Source organism: Hippoglossus hippoglossus, chromosome 14, assembly GCF_009819705.1.
Source record: "Hippoglossus hippoglossus isolate fHipHip1 chromosome 14, fHipHip1.pri, whole genome shotgun sequence".
Taxonomy (NCBI): domain Eukaryota; kingdom Metazoa; phylum Chordata; class Actinopteri; order Pleuronectiformes; family Pleuronectidae; genus Hippoglossus; species Hippoglossus hippoglossus.
Genome location: NC_047164.1, coordinates 8572382 through 8585433, shown reverse-complemented (window position 1 = coordinate 8585433; position 13052 = coordinate 8572382).

Genomic DNA, 13052 nt, shown 5'->3' with positions numbered 1-13052 from the left:
CCATCTGGCCGGCCTGAGCCACAGTCCGCTCTGTCTGACTGGTGAGTAGCAGCTAATGATGGGATCCTCTCCTGATCTGCTAGAAATCAATACGTAGAGTAAGACAGGCGGTGGGGTTTGGAGGCAGAGAGGCTTAACAGACACTTACCCTGGATTTTTTTCATATAAAAAATTTAAAATGTCTTTTGCACAGCGGCTGAATCAGAAAAGATACTCTCTAAGGATTCATGCATGAATGAATGTGACATGAGCATTAATACACACAAGAGTGGAAGTATTTTGACAGTTGTATTTTAGTTCCCCTCACGGTAGGAGCCCATAAGTTATCGGACACTCTGTTGAAAGTTTCCTGCTGTGACTTGTTTCAATGTTAGTTCATTTACAGAAGAGAAGAGGGGGGAGAGAGAGAGGATAACGAGACCAGCAGCAGCTCCACTGTTTATTCTGTGTTCAAGCACTGTCACGCTGGCTGTAATGATGGTAACAATAATAATACTTGTATGTGTAATAGTTTTATCAATAATAGAGGCTGCACTTCTGAATAGCACCAGCCTGAGTTCTCAGACTGATGTGTTGTATTTGGATAATAGGGTATTATGAGCTCTTTATGCCATGATGGAGCTTGGTCATTAGGGGCTTTGTACGTAGGGAGAAGGATTTTAAATTCTGGCCTGGGTTTTAAAGGAGGCCTAACTAGTCCCTGTCAGCATTTTGGATCAACATGAGGCTTTTCACAGACTTACTGGGACGTCCAAATAAAAAGGAATTACAGTTGTCCAATCGAGAGGTGACACGTGGACTCGTTTTTCAGCAGCCTTTTGAGACAAGATGTGTTTTTTTTTACATTCTCGCACACAACAACTAGAAGAGTACAAAAACTAAATGGTTAGATAACCCAATGTTTTCTGGTGTTAAGGGCCAATTACATAACTTTGGTTATCCACTCCTTCATCCAGGCCTTCATGTTTTGTCTACCTGATTACATTCATCCAGGTTCATATAGTTTATCTATATAGAGATACAGTATATTGGGTGGCTTTGGCTCGGGAGGTAGAGCGGGACTTCCACTAACCAGAGGGTTGGTGGTTTGAGCCCAGTCTCTCCTGTTCTGCGTGCCCAAGTGTCCAAGTGGTGTTATAGCATGTCATCTGCAAAATGATGGAAATTCCTTTTGTGCTTCCTGATATTATTTTCCAAAGGGAGCATATGTAAGGTGAAAAGATATTTGGAGTATTCATGTTTTCTTGTGTTAATGATGAAGGGCGACAGGTTGAACACGGCAGAGGGTTTAGTGATATGTTATTAAACCCTGCAGCCACTTCTTTTTCACCTTTCATGATGTTTGCTCTAAACCATTTTAGTGAATTGTCCCTAAGAGCTGTAACCTCCCCTGATTCACGACCTTCTTTTCAAGATAACAGCATCTAGTGTCATGTACGCCGGGAGGCTGCTGCACTGTAACAAGATCATCAACTTTTGTGGGGATTGAAGTTCATCCGGCGAACTCCACGGTCTGACATTTCCTCCTCCATCCATTAAAATAAAAGGTGAGCGGGCGCCTCTGTTTATAAATGTCGAACAGCTGCAGGTGTTGCTGGAGCCCAGGCGGTAACAGATGTGGTCTGTGTTCGAGTGAAGACGGGCTCCAAAACACCAGCAACGGGGCTGATTATGGTGTTAGCTTCAGGTGGAAATGTAACGATTGGTATTCAAGCAAAGCGGCGCCGCCTTTTAATGCATCTGCAAAGCCAACAGCACATGAATATTCACTGAGCAAGTGTTTGCACAGCACTGAGTGTGATTTGCTCCTGCATTTCATTAGGCTAATTGTCCCCTCTCGTGGCACCGCAGACTAACAGTTGGTTCAGAACTCAATGAACTAACACAAACACTGCAAGGGGACGATAAGCATAAGAGTCCAGCTGAGGGGAAGTGTGTGCGTGTGTGCGTGTGTGTGTGCGCGTGTGCGTGTGCGTGTGTGTGTGTGTGTGTGTGTGTACTCATGAGTGGGTGTGAATTTGATATGTATGCATGCACTGCCGTACGAGCATTACATTTTAAGTATGCACTCATATGTACATACAGTATATTTGTGTGTTTCTGATAGAAATGCATATATTTAAAAATGACTCCTGGTTTCTCTCTCTCTTTTATCTCCCCCCCCCCAACTCTCCTCTCTTCCCCCCATTTCTTTTCTCTCTATCCCCAAGTGTTTGCTCACTGATGTAACTGTTGGGTTACTCTCTAAAATATTAATAAGGCCTCCACCCTATGTGAAATTACTGTGGATAATGTTGTGAATGGGCGCCGTACGAATAAGAATGAATGGAATTGCATTGATTGGAGTTGATTCTTGGCTCAGCAGATCGTCGAAAAAGGTGTCGACGTTGTAAATACAAAAATAAACTCAACATGTCAGAACACACTATTATGCAAGGACACAAAAATGCACACGTAACATCTATGAACTCATCAAACTTCAAAGGGAAGTCAGACCACAGATTGAATTTTACCTTCGGGCCCTTTCCACAGCAAACAGTGCGGCATGTCGTAGCAGGAAACACCGATTTGTTAATGGCTCCGTTCAATGGCTGTGTTCCAAGACAAGAACAGAAAAAAGCAATTGCAGTATATCTACACAAGTTGATTTTTGAAATGCTGAAGTTTTCTTATTCTTTTACGTGCAGATTGCAAGGATTTAAAAAGGGAGGAGCTTTTTCTGCAACTGCTACTACGCAAAGAACTTCATGGAACAGAATGGATCAATGCTTAAGCGAGACATACTTTCAGTTGATCAAAACGCTGTTGGAGTGAGAAATATAAAAAGAATATAAAATAGTTCACTCCTCTCCACTGTTTAATAGAAACAGCAGTTCTTCTACTCCACACTCTCAGCTCCCATGTGCTACTGGGAACCATCTACTCCAGTATAGGAGAAGAAACACTTCACTCCTTCAGTCGATTCCCTAACCTGCATCTTGATTCTTCACAAAATGTGTGTTTTGGGTATGATAGTGTGTCTCTCTCCTCTGCTCTCTAAGAAAAAGGAGGGGTTTTTTCAAGGCAAAGGAAAAAAGACGTGAAGGGATCATGAGATATGAAACCTAAACAAAGAGGAAATAAAGAAATAAGTCACCTGATGCTAAATAAGCCGAGCAGGGTTTAGTGGATGACAAGAGAAGACTGGAAACACTGTGTATAACATAGCTGTATCTCTATGTAGTATTGTTACCCATAGCTAAATTTTGGCTTTGACCCACACAACTCTACAAAATCTTGAATGACACATTAATCGTCCTGTTGTTGGAAACCTTTTGTCAATCATCCTCTGTTTAACTCCATTAATCTTCTTCAATGCTTAACAAAAGAATTAAACTTTTCACTTTGGGCTGTAAAGTTGTGGATAAGTCACATTAGAGCAGCTACAACGATTGGGAAGCCATTCGGTCTTGCTGGGGGCGTTCTCATCCAAAATACATGACATAGGCGTAGTAATTCAGAATTTCAGCTAAACCGCAGCAGGCAGCAACTAACGTCATTCCATGTCTGTGCCTCCAGTAGTCGAAACGTGACTTATTTTGAATTTTCCAGTGTTTGTCTATTCTTTGCTCTCTGCAGTAAATTATAGGAAATCAAACAAAATGGCACCAAAATTGCAAATGAATGATGACTTGCAATTTGTACAATTAATGTGTAATTTACAAATACAGGGAGATTAAATATATTAATGTTAGGATTTCATTACCTTCCAAGACACATGAGAATTGATGGGGAATAGAGTGTAGCGCATAATCACACCAGTATCAGTATATTATGAGAATATTAGACTTCATTAAAAAGAAAATCTGGCAATGTTCATGCTTTGAGTTTATTGTTTAGACATATTTGAAGTATTTATACCTTTATCTTTTTTTTTTCTTGTATACCAAGTGTAATAAAATCGAAATGTACTTAAACCTTCTCGGTTAAAGCTATTTGCTTTATTTATAGAAAGGGTAGTATGTCTAAATGACCCGACTCACCATGGGATCAACTGGGTGTAATTACATATGTCAGTGTGTGTGTGTGTGTGTGTGTGTGTGGCCTAGAAATGCACATAGCACACATATATCACACTGTAACCATGGTCTTCACAATATGTACACTTCACATTCTCATTTCATTCATCTCTCCAGTAATAGGACGACAAAATACATTTTTTTAATTCACTGGGTGAATGTCTTTTGCCCTGAACATGATTTTTCTGCAACCCCCTTTTTTTCTGGCCATCACATAGCAGCGAGTCTCCTTCCCCTCGCTCAGTGGGGTAAGGGTAACATAATAATTATTTCAGGAGTCATCAGTTCAATAGTTAAAAGTAGAGCATGCCATGGCAGCCGCACAGTTGGAGCCACTCTCGCTTCCCTCAAGGAGCCCGGAAGTAATTGGCATCATGTCGGAGAGCTGTGGAGGGACGTATGGACCCGATCGCAGCTCAAAGGGAAGAGCTAGAGCGGAGAAACAGGGCCTTGTATAACCTTGTGGCGTTAATTATTCATTAAATGGCTCTGTGACAAACGTGTTGCTGGGTTTGACGCGGCCGACCAAGACACAGGATAAAGAGCGAGTGAGAGGAACGGGAGAGAGGGAGGATCAACTCTAAAAATAACTAAATACAAAATGTTTTTAGATATCAATAATGGAAAAACTATAGTATAGAATCTTTATGGAGTCTATTGCTACGAGGTCTATGTTTTAATGGATAGATGGACCCAACTAGTATCTTGTCATATCAAGTCCAGTTAGAACATGTTCTGCAACAGAGAGTGAGTCTCATTTAGGTGAGGTCGTGCAACCTGATCTGTTGAAAACCTATTTTGTCATTTACCGTAATCATTTTTTACATTTACAGAATTACAGTATAGTCATATTGTAAATGGCTTTATCATCATCATCAGCTACAGCATTATCTGCTATAGCACTGGGTTTCTGTTCAGAGTGTGGTAAGTCTGCCTGCACATGGTGTAAATATGTAAGTATAAAAATGACCCCTTTGTGTCTGTTATTATAACATATATAACATATATAACATCTCTTATACACATTATTTTAGTCATGTTAAAAAAAACATTACAAAATGAATTTCTCTTTACTTCAGCCGTTAACTGGATCCTGCACTTGTCTGCACTCCTGCGCTCTTACATTTTCTATCACTTCTTTCTTTTCTGCTTTTCTGCTTTTTTTAAAATTTAAATTTAAACCATTTTCTTTTAAATGTCATTTTAACATGTTCTTATGTTTCCTAAAATCGTTTATCTTCTTATTTGAATTACATTTTATCAAGTTTTTATTTTAATCTATAATATATGTAAAGCACTTTGAAAGGTGCTATACAAATACAGTTTATTATGATTATTATTATTATTATTATTATTACAGTGACATCATAAGTTGGATTTTCCCATTTGAATATAACAAACCACAGTTTCCTGTTTTTGGATTCCAGTAGAATTAATTTTGAAACATCAACTGTAACAACCTTTGACCAGGTATTTGTCAGCCATTGGTTTCCAGTGGGTTGAGGAGTGTTTGGTATTGAGTTATGGCTCATACGCAAAAAGAATGGAGAGTTTCCAGTCTGTGGCAGAAACCCTACGACAGGCAGCTGGAATTCACCGGACCACTGAGACCCTCGTTTCAGATGCAGTCTGTAAATGGACCTACTTCATTTAATCAGTGGAGTTATTTGCACGTGTAGTTGCATAAAACATCAGTGAATATGCATTTTAAATGTACGGCATGTGATGTACATACTATACTATGCACATAGAGTCTGCACACACAGATCCACACTGCACTGTGTATTTGTGTTTCAATAAAGACACGTGAACACTTCACGATATGAACAAAATGATACCAATAGAGAAAAGCTGTGTTATTAGCAAATAGCACAGCGTTGGCCCCACAGTGAGTTATTCCTCCGCCTGCATTCCAATCAACCTGTGAGAGACTGTACAAGGTCACTAATTAATATGCAGAGACCGAGCTGAATAACTCCCTGATATTTAGTGAGTAATATGATGTACCGAAATACTAAGTAATTATACGCCTTGTGCTGCAGGTTACAGGCTTGTCAGGGTCTCGTCGTATAATGTGTGACATGCACGTCTAGTGTTTCTACCTTTTACCAACATGTAACTGCATCACCTATTGTTATCATGATACAGAAAATATACACAAACAGACCAATGTCCATTGAGTTAAAGTGAAACAGGATTATTTACACGCCAGCAGCTATATGTCTGACTCAGATCGGCTACTTCTACTCAATTATTTTATCAGCAGTACTCTTATCATTATCATATTACTATCACTTTTACTATTATTAATGGTGCTACCTTTATCATTTATCCCATAATAACATCTATATGAGTATCACAATTTTCATTTTCATTACACTAAACAATCTGACGGTGCTTAACTACAACAGTTACACAACTGGTCCTGGTTTGAATTGAATTGAAATCAATGCTTACACTAAAAAATGTAACCTCACATTTTCATACTTCAGTTGAGTTCAGTTTACTTTACTTCAGTCCACAAAAGATATTTCCTATGAAGGATTTGTTATACAAAAAACTTAAATAAATATAGGAGAATAGAAAATGTATAGACTGAAAAGTTGTAGGCTGAAGCATTAGCTTATCATGCCTACCCTTCATACCCATAAGAAGTCAACTCGCAACCCTATTAGGCCCTAAAATGGATTAAATCAAAAGTAAACAAATAATTATGATTACAACGATTTGTAACATATTTTTTATACTTTTTTTAAACATGAAAAGTGAGCCACACATTTTAAATTCATCATCATAATTATTCCATATATTTTCCCCTTTTACACAAACACCTTTGTTTTTATATTTGTCCTTTCCCTAATTTCCTTAAACTTGCCTGTTCCCCTCAGTTCGTATTGGCTCTGTTGTAGTTCAAATAATCGTTGTATACTGTTGAGGAGTGAACTGTGAGGCTTTATACATTATTTGTGCAGTGTTTAATTCAACTAAATAACATTTGAAGGCATTTAACTTAGTAAAAAGTAATTTGTTGGCCCATGGCAACTAGATCGATTGACACATTTTTTAGTGGAGGAAAATGATATTTGTGTTTGTTTTGCAGGTGTTTACTCAAACCTCCACACAATAAGCTCTGTATGGAACAATGACTGAACAGTATAATAAATATAATGTTTTCTGATTCATGATGTGCTTAGTTTTGTGTAATACTGCAATGCTTTTATTTTCTAGATTATTTCTAATCTCTTCTCTTATTACTTCTATATTAAAGGGGATATTGACCTATATCTGTCTTAAAATTGCTTCATTCAAATACACTGTTAGAGCTATAACTAAATAAAGCATGCACATGTTATTATTGGGATATCACACTGGTTATATAAACTTAAACATAAAACAGTGTACAACCTGCAGGAACATCACCCACAGGAATCAACCTCTACCAACATTTTGATTGGTTACTGGAAATATTATAAATGAGGAAAAGGGCACGAGATGAAACATGTAATAGTTAAGTGTTCAGGTTGTTCTTGATATTTAACATAATGCATAAATGCAATTATGGGAATCATTTGCTCATTATCATCCCTGTCGCTCTCGTTGCTCTGTCCTCAGAGGCAGCGCCGGCCTTCTCTCTCCGCTGCCTCACATGTATGATGCACAGCTTCAGAGCAGATTAGATCATTGTGCTCTAATTGTTAAGGCGCTAATCACTTAGAACACAGAACTACACTCACACATGATGGCATCCAGTGGTCCACATACTGGTTACCCAACACATGGTTCACTGTAAGACGAGCTATTTAAGACCTCAGGGGTAGTTCTGCTGTAACACTGCAGCGAAAAACCTCCTGCTGCGGAAAGTTAACCTGGCAACAACGTGACGACGTGCATTCAGAAAGGCTTTGTGGAGAAAGTAGTTGTGTCTGAGTTACAAAACTCTCATCATCATATCTGATCTCAAATATCTCTTCAATCCAATTTTCTTAGTCTGCCATTTGGTGAGTTTTTGGAGACTATTTCCCTCCATCAAACTCATGAGTGTTGGTGCCCGATATTTGGTCTGTCAATGCCTGAGTCGTGTTCGGGCCGGTGTGATTTTTCACATAAGATGTTAAGATCAGTGCATATCTTTTCCATATTTGTTTTTTCTGTAAATTAAAAAACACATTTAAATAATTCTACATAATGAAAAATAACATCAAAATAAAATATTAGTACATATTGTATCAGTAAAATATAAATAAAGCATATAAAGCTATTTGTCAGAGTTAGTCACATTCACGCTAAATTAATCATACATAACAATTAATAAGGAAAAGCAGTCTGCTCTTTGACATGATATATATAATATAATATGTTATATGAAGTAGTAGATACAATAAGTCTTCATATTGTATAGTAGATTGGTTTTTCAATTCACAAGGACGACGTTCACTATTACTGCTGGGAGTGTTTTGCTTGTTTTCTGTGTGTGCGTTTGCAGGGGGCGGCCGAGGTAACGGCCCCGACACTAAATATCAGCTCCATACATATTATATTGTGTATTCACATGGTGCTTTCAAGGCCCTTCTCCCTGCTAATATTTGGATTAAGCGCTGCAATATCTCCTCTGTCCACTAAACACTCATATTAAAGACACATCCTTCTATCTGGGGGCAAATTGTACACATCCTTCATAACAGCTGTGTTCAACCTGGAGTAGGCATGGGTACATTCTCTGTGGCTGCATCCTAATGGCACATTAAAGCACCACGGGTGTAATTGGTGCTAAATGACACATCTAATTACTCCTCCTTGACAAACAAGCTTCTCATTAGTGCAACAATTAGCCAAGTAATGAAGCCCTTGTCATAAATGACAAAAAGGGAAGGGAGAGATCAAGATAAAATGCAGTTCTTACAGGGACATCTCTGAACAAAGGGCGTATGAGGGAAATGTTTCGACTCTGGAGGGGACTCTTATTTTGAAAGGGGGGTTTTGTGCCACCATAGGATCTTTAATTACAAAGCAAGAGGTTTCAATCTGTCCAAAAATCGCAAATAAACAGCTTTTGAACAATTGACTTTGCTCAGTTGTCAGTAATTTAAGGTAATAGTATATCAAAATTATATAATACAATAAATCTATATTTTACCCATAAACAAAACATGCTGTTTTCAGTACCATAACAAGTTATTAAAGAAAACTCTGCTGATCAATGTTCTCTGGATGTATTTATTTCTCAGTGTTGTTTGCCGAGACGGATCTGAGTGTTTCCTTCTCTTTGGTGTCCCTGAAAGACTCTTGACTTCTCTATCAGGATAGTGAGTCACTGTAGAGAGGGTTGTGACACACAGGACTATAATCACTGAGAGACTATAAACTGAAACCTTCAGGTGTTCATCGTTTTATTGGCCACTTCATCTCCAACTATTTGGGTTTTCAAAAAATAATCCCAATGCCTAGTGCATAATTACGACGATTTAACGTTTACAAAAACTTAGACTAACAAATCCAGAGGTGTATTGCAGCTTGTCAACAATATATAACAACAACACACATTTTAATTAGACCTAAATTCTGGCCTATACGCTCTAGTTTCTTCTACTGTGACATAATGTTCACAAGTGTACGTAGCTATAAAACAGAATGAAGTGATTTTATTGTGAAAAAAATCAACAATTTATAGTTCATGTAAGCACAGGTAGGAGATATTGTCCTGTTCTTTTACCAAATCATATTATTATTATAGTTATTATTATTATTAACTGTCTGACTATACAAAACAAAACAAGACACATTTTAAGAGCCGCGTGACAGATGTCGACCGACACAATCTGAGGGATCAGTGTGTGGTTGCTCCGTCTGAACCGCTGCGTAGGAGAAGACAAAACAAACGTGTGAATGTGTTGGAACTGGTGGAGTTGAATGTGAGAAATCTTTCGATCCGTGATGGAAACTGCGGCGCTAAGTTTCAGTCAGTGTGGTTTTGCCTCAGTATGACTCATGACATTGTATCGACACGCATCATTAAACCCATAACCACCCACCTACCCCCCCAATCCCTCCTGCATCCATCTCAAACCACTCTTTGATGACTACTATGTGAGATCTGCACATTTATAATAGACCAGATCACATGGGGAATACATGGGAATACATGGGAATACACGCAATAGTAGATTTGACTTTTAATTTTATTTAAGTGCTGTCCTGTTAAGTGATTCTGATGTATAATGTGCTCGTGAGTATTTCTGATTGATCATCCATCATAGAAAAACACTTTGGCTTATTTGAGGTCATGAGGCTGCATATGAAATAGTATATTTTATAATTAAAGAAATGGAACGAGAAAAAAAGATGTGCAACGGATAACCTTCATTTTTCTGAGCTTCTCAAGGTTTTTTCGATTCCCACTTTTATTATGCACTGCTGAGAGGACGGCTGACTCATTTGGGATGTGAACGAACACCCACTTTATTTATTTCTATGTCTCCTTCAGGTGCACTGAACTCTTGCGGCCGCCTCTCGTCTCCTCGGCTCGAGGTGTGGGCAGGGATGTGCAGGAGATTACGATATGCAGGTAAAAAGGATGAGTCAGGCCGGATGATCAGAATCAGTGAGGTTACACAGCTGCAATGACGAAATAAGACTCGTCTGCAGAGCCAGTTATTATATTCATAATCATTTCATTCACATTATTTCTTTCTTTATTTTGACATTATTTTTTAGATATATTGCTTAGCGTATAAAATCAATATATTTGTGGCCACACCGAGGCAGCAGAAAATGTTCAAATGATGAGGAGACCTGCAGGAAACTCAGAGCTGAGTGATCATCACCACAAATGACCCCTTGTGCATTGCACACAGTCGTTTGATCCATTGTTGATATAAAAAATATTGACATGCAGCTAAATGTACAATGATATGAAATGGAGAGAGCAGAACATCCTCACACTGGAACCAGTGAATGTGCAGCATTTCTAATTAATAAATGAGTGATTATTAAATAGTTAATTTATTTTAGTTTATTTAACATCTTGTACATCAGTGTTATACGACCTACCATAACTTAAAACTCATAGAAAATGGTGCCAGATTCAGCGGATGATGATCAGACTCCTAAACAACATTCCTTTCTCTTTTGGAGTTGGCTAACAGAGACATATTTCCATTGCAGACACACCTTCTCCTCTCCCTGAATGTTTTCATTAGTTTGTTTGAAGTCTTGCACCACAATGGGCAGAAAGGGCTTTAATCGCCTGTGGCAGAATCCAGTCACCTCAGATATGTTCTTATAACATCCTGCTTCTTCCAACTGGTCAAACTGGAAAGATTTCACGACGACAGCTCATGATTTGAATTCGCAAGCACTGCTAAAGCATCACAAAGGTCAAAGCCTGGCCTGGCTCTGCATGAGTGTGTAACACTTAGGGGTTGGTGTGTGTGTGTGTGTGTGTGTGTGCGTGTGTGTGCGTGCGTGCGTGTGCGTGCGTGTGCGTGCGTGTGCGTGCGTGTGCGTGTGTGTGCGTGTGTGTGTGTGTGTGTGTGTGTGTGTGTGTGTGTGTGTGTGTGTGTGTGTGTGTGTGTGTTCCTTTGTGCGATCACAACCCTACACTAAGCCGTATCCTCTGTGCTTTAGTGTATACCAGCCACTTAGCACATGATAGGACGACCCCAAAAAGGTCACAACACAGCATGTATCCATGGTGACAGCTTTGCCAGTAGAAAAATGAGCTGGGTTAAGAGCTGTGAACAAAAATCAAATCAGCACACAAATCTGTGTATAACCCCCAAAAAAACAAAAAATACACAAACACAAGCGCTGTCAGGGGGGAAGAGCGGTGGTAACGAAGGCGAAGATGCAGGAGAATGAGTTCAGACAGAGAGGAAAAGGTGGTTTGAACTGAACACTCACTCTTCTCATCCTTTATGTTTTAGTCTCATCGAGCTGCAGAGAGCGGAGGGGCCGGCAGCCTCATATATATACATGCTCCTTCATAGACGTCGGCAAATGAAAAGATGTGTCAGCTGTTCCACAACATGCTTTTATTAGAAGAAGAAAAGATCTCAGCACATGGACGAGCTCAGCCAGTAGACTGCATGAACACTAAAAATGGCTTCCGGGCAGACAGAGAGAAATATGGAGACTCATCTTCATGAACACACACAAGTGGTGCCATGATTAAATATACCTGTGTGGCTCAGATAATGTCCCAATCCTTAATCCAAACATATGTCAAAGCTACAGTGTGACTACAAGAATAAAAAGACACAGATCTGCTTGGGAAATATTCTCAATACGGGCTGTGTCTCCTATTTAATACAATATAGATAATATACAGATGTGTCTTTGTGTCTCAGTAAATTTCTCTTTTTCTGTGCAGATAATTGAAAGCAGTTGAATTGTAGCTCCCCATCATCACCTCAAGACAAGGCCCTGCTCTCCTCTCTGAATCTGGATCAGATCACAACCAATCCCCCCGTGCTCCCCGCAGGAGGTTTGCCTGTATCAATATAACAAGCTCTCACTGCGGCGGATTCTCCTATCAGGGCAAAACATGGGCAGATTACTGTAAATGAAAGCTATAGTGTTTGGGCAGACAGAGGATTCATGCACTTGATTTATCCGTTAGAGCACGAGATGTTTTATCTGTTTAATTTCAGCTGCACAGAGACTCTCCTGCACACACACTATGTAAAATGATAAATCTGAACGGGATCCTTTCAAAAACAATTCATCCCTGACCTTTTTTTTTTTTTTTTTTGAGAAAGGTGTTTTGGAGGGATCATCTTTTTTTAGATGCACTGGCCGTGAAACCTCTATAATCCATTTATAATCAGACTGAGGATTTGTTACCTGATCCCATTTCACTCTTCTTCTCTCTTGCATAAAAGAACAAAACAGCAGGATCCCCCCCCCCTATCTCTCTCTCTCTCCCTCTCTCTGATTGCCAGGTGAGCGAGTGAGTCACCCTGTTAAATGGAACATCTGTGTGTCACATATCGGCTG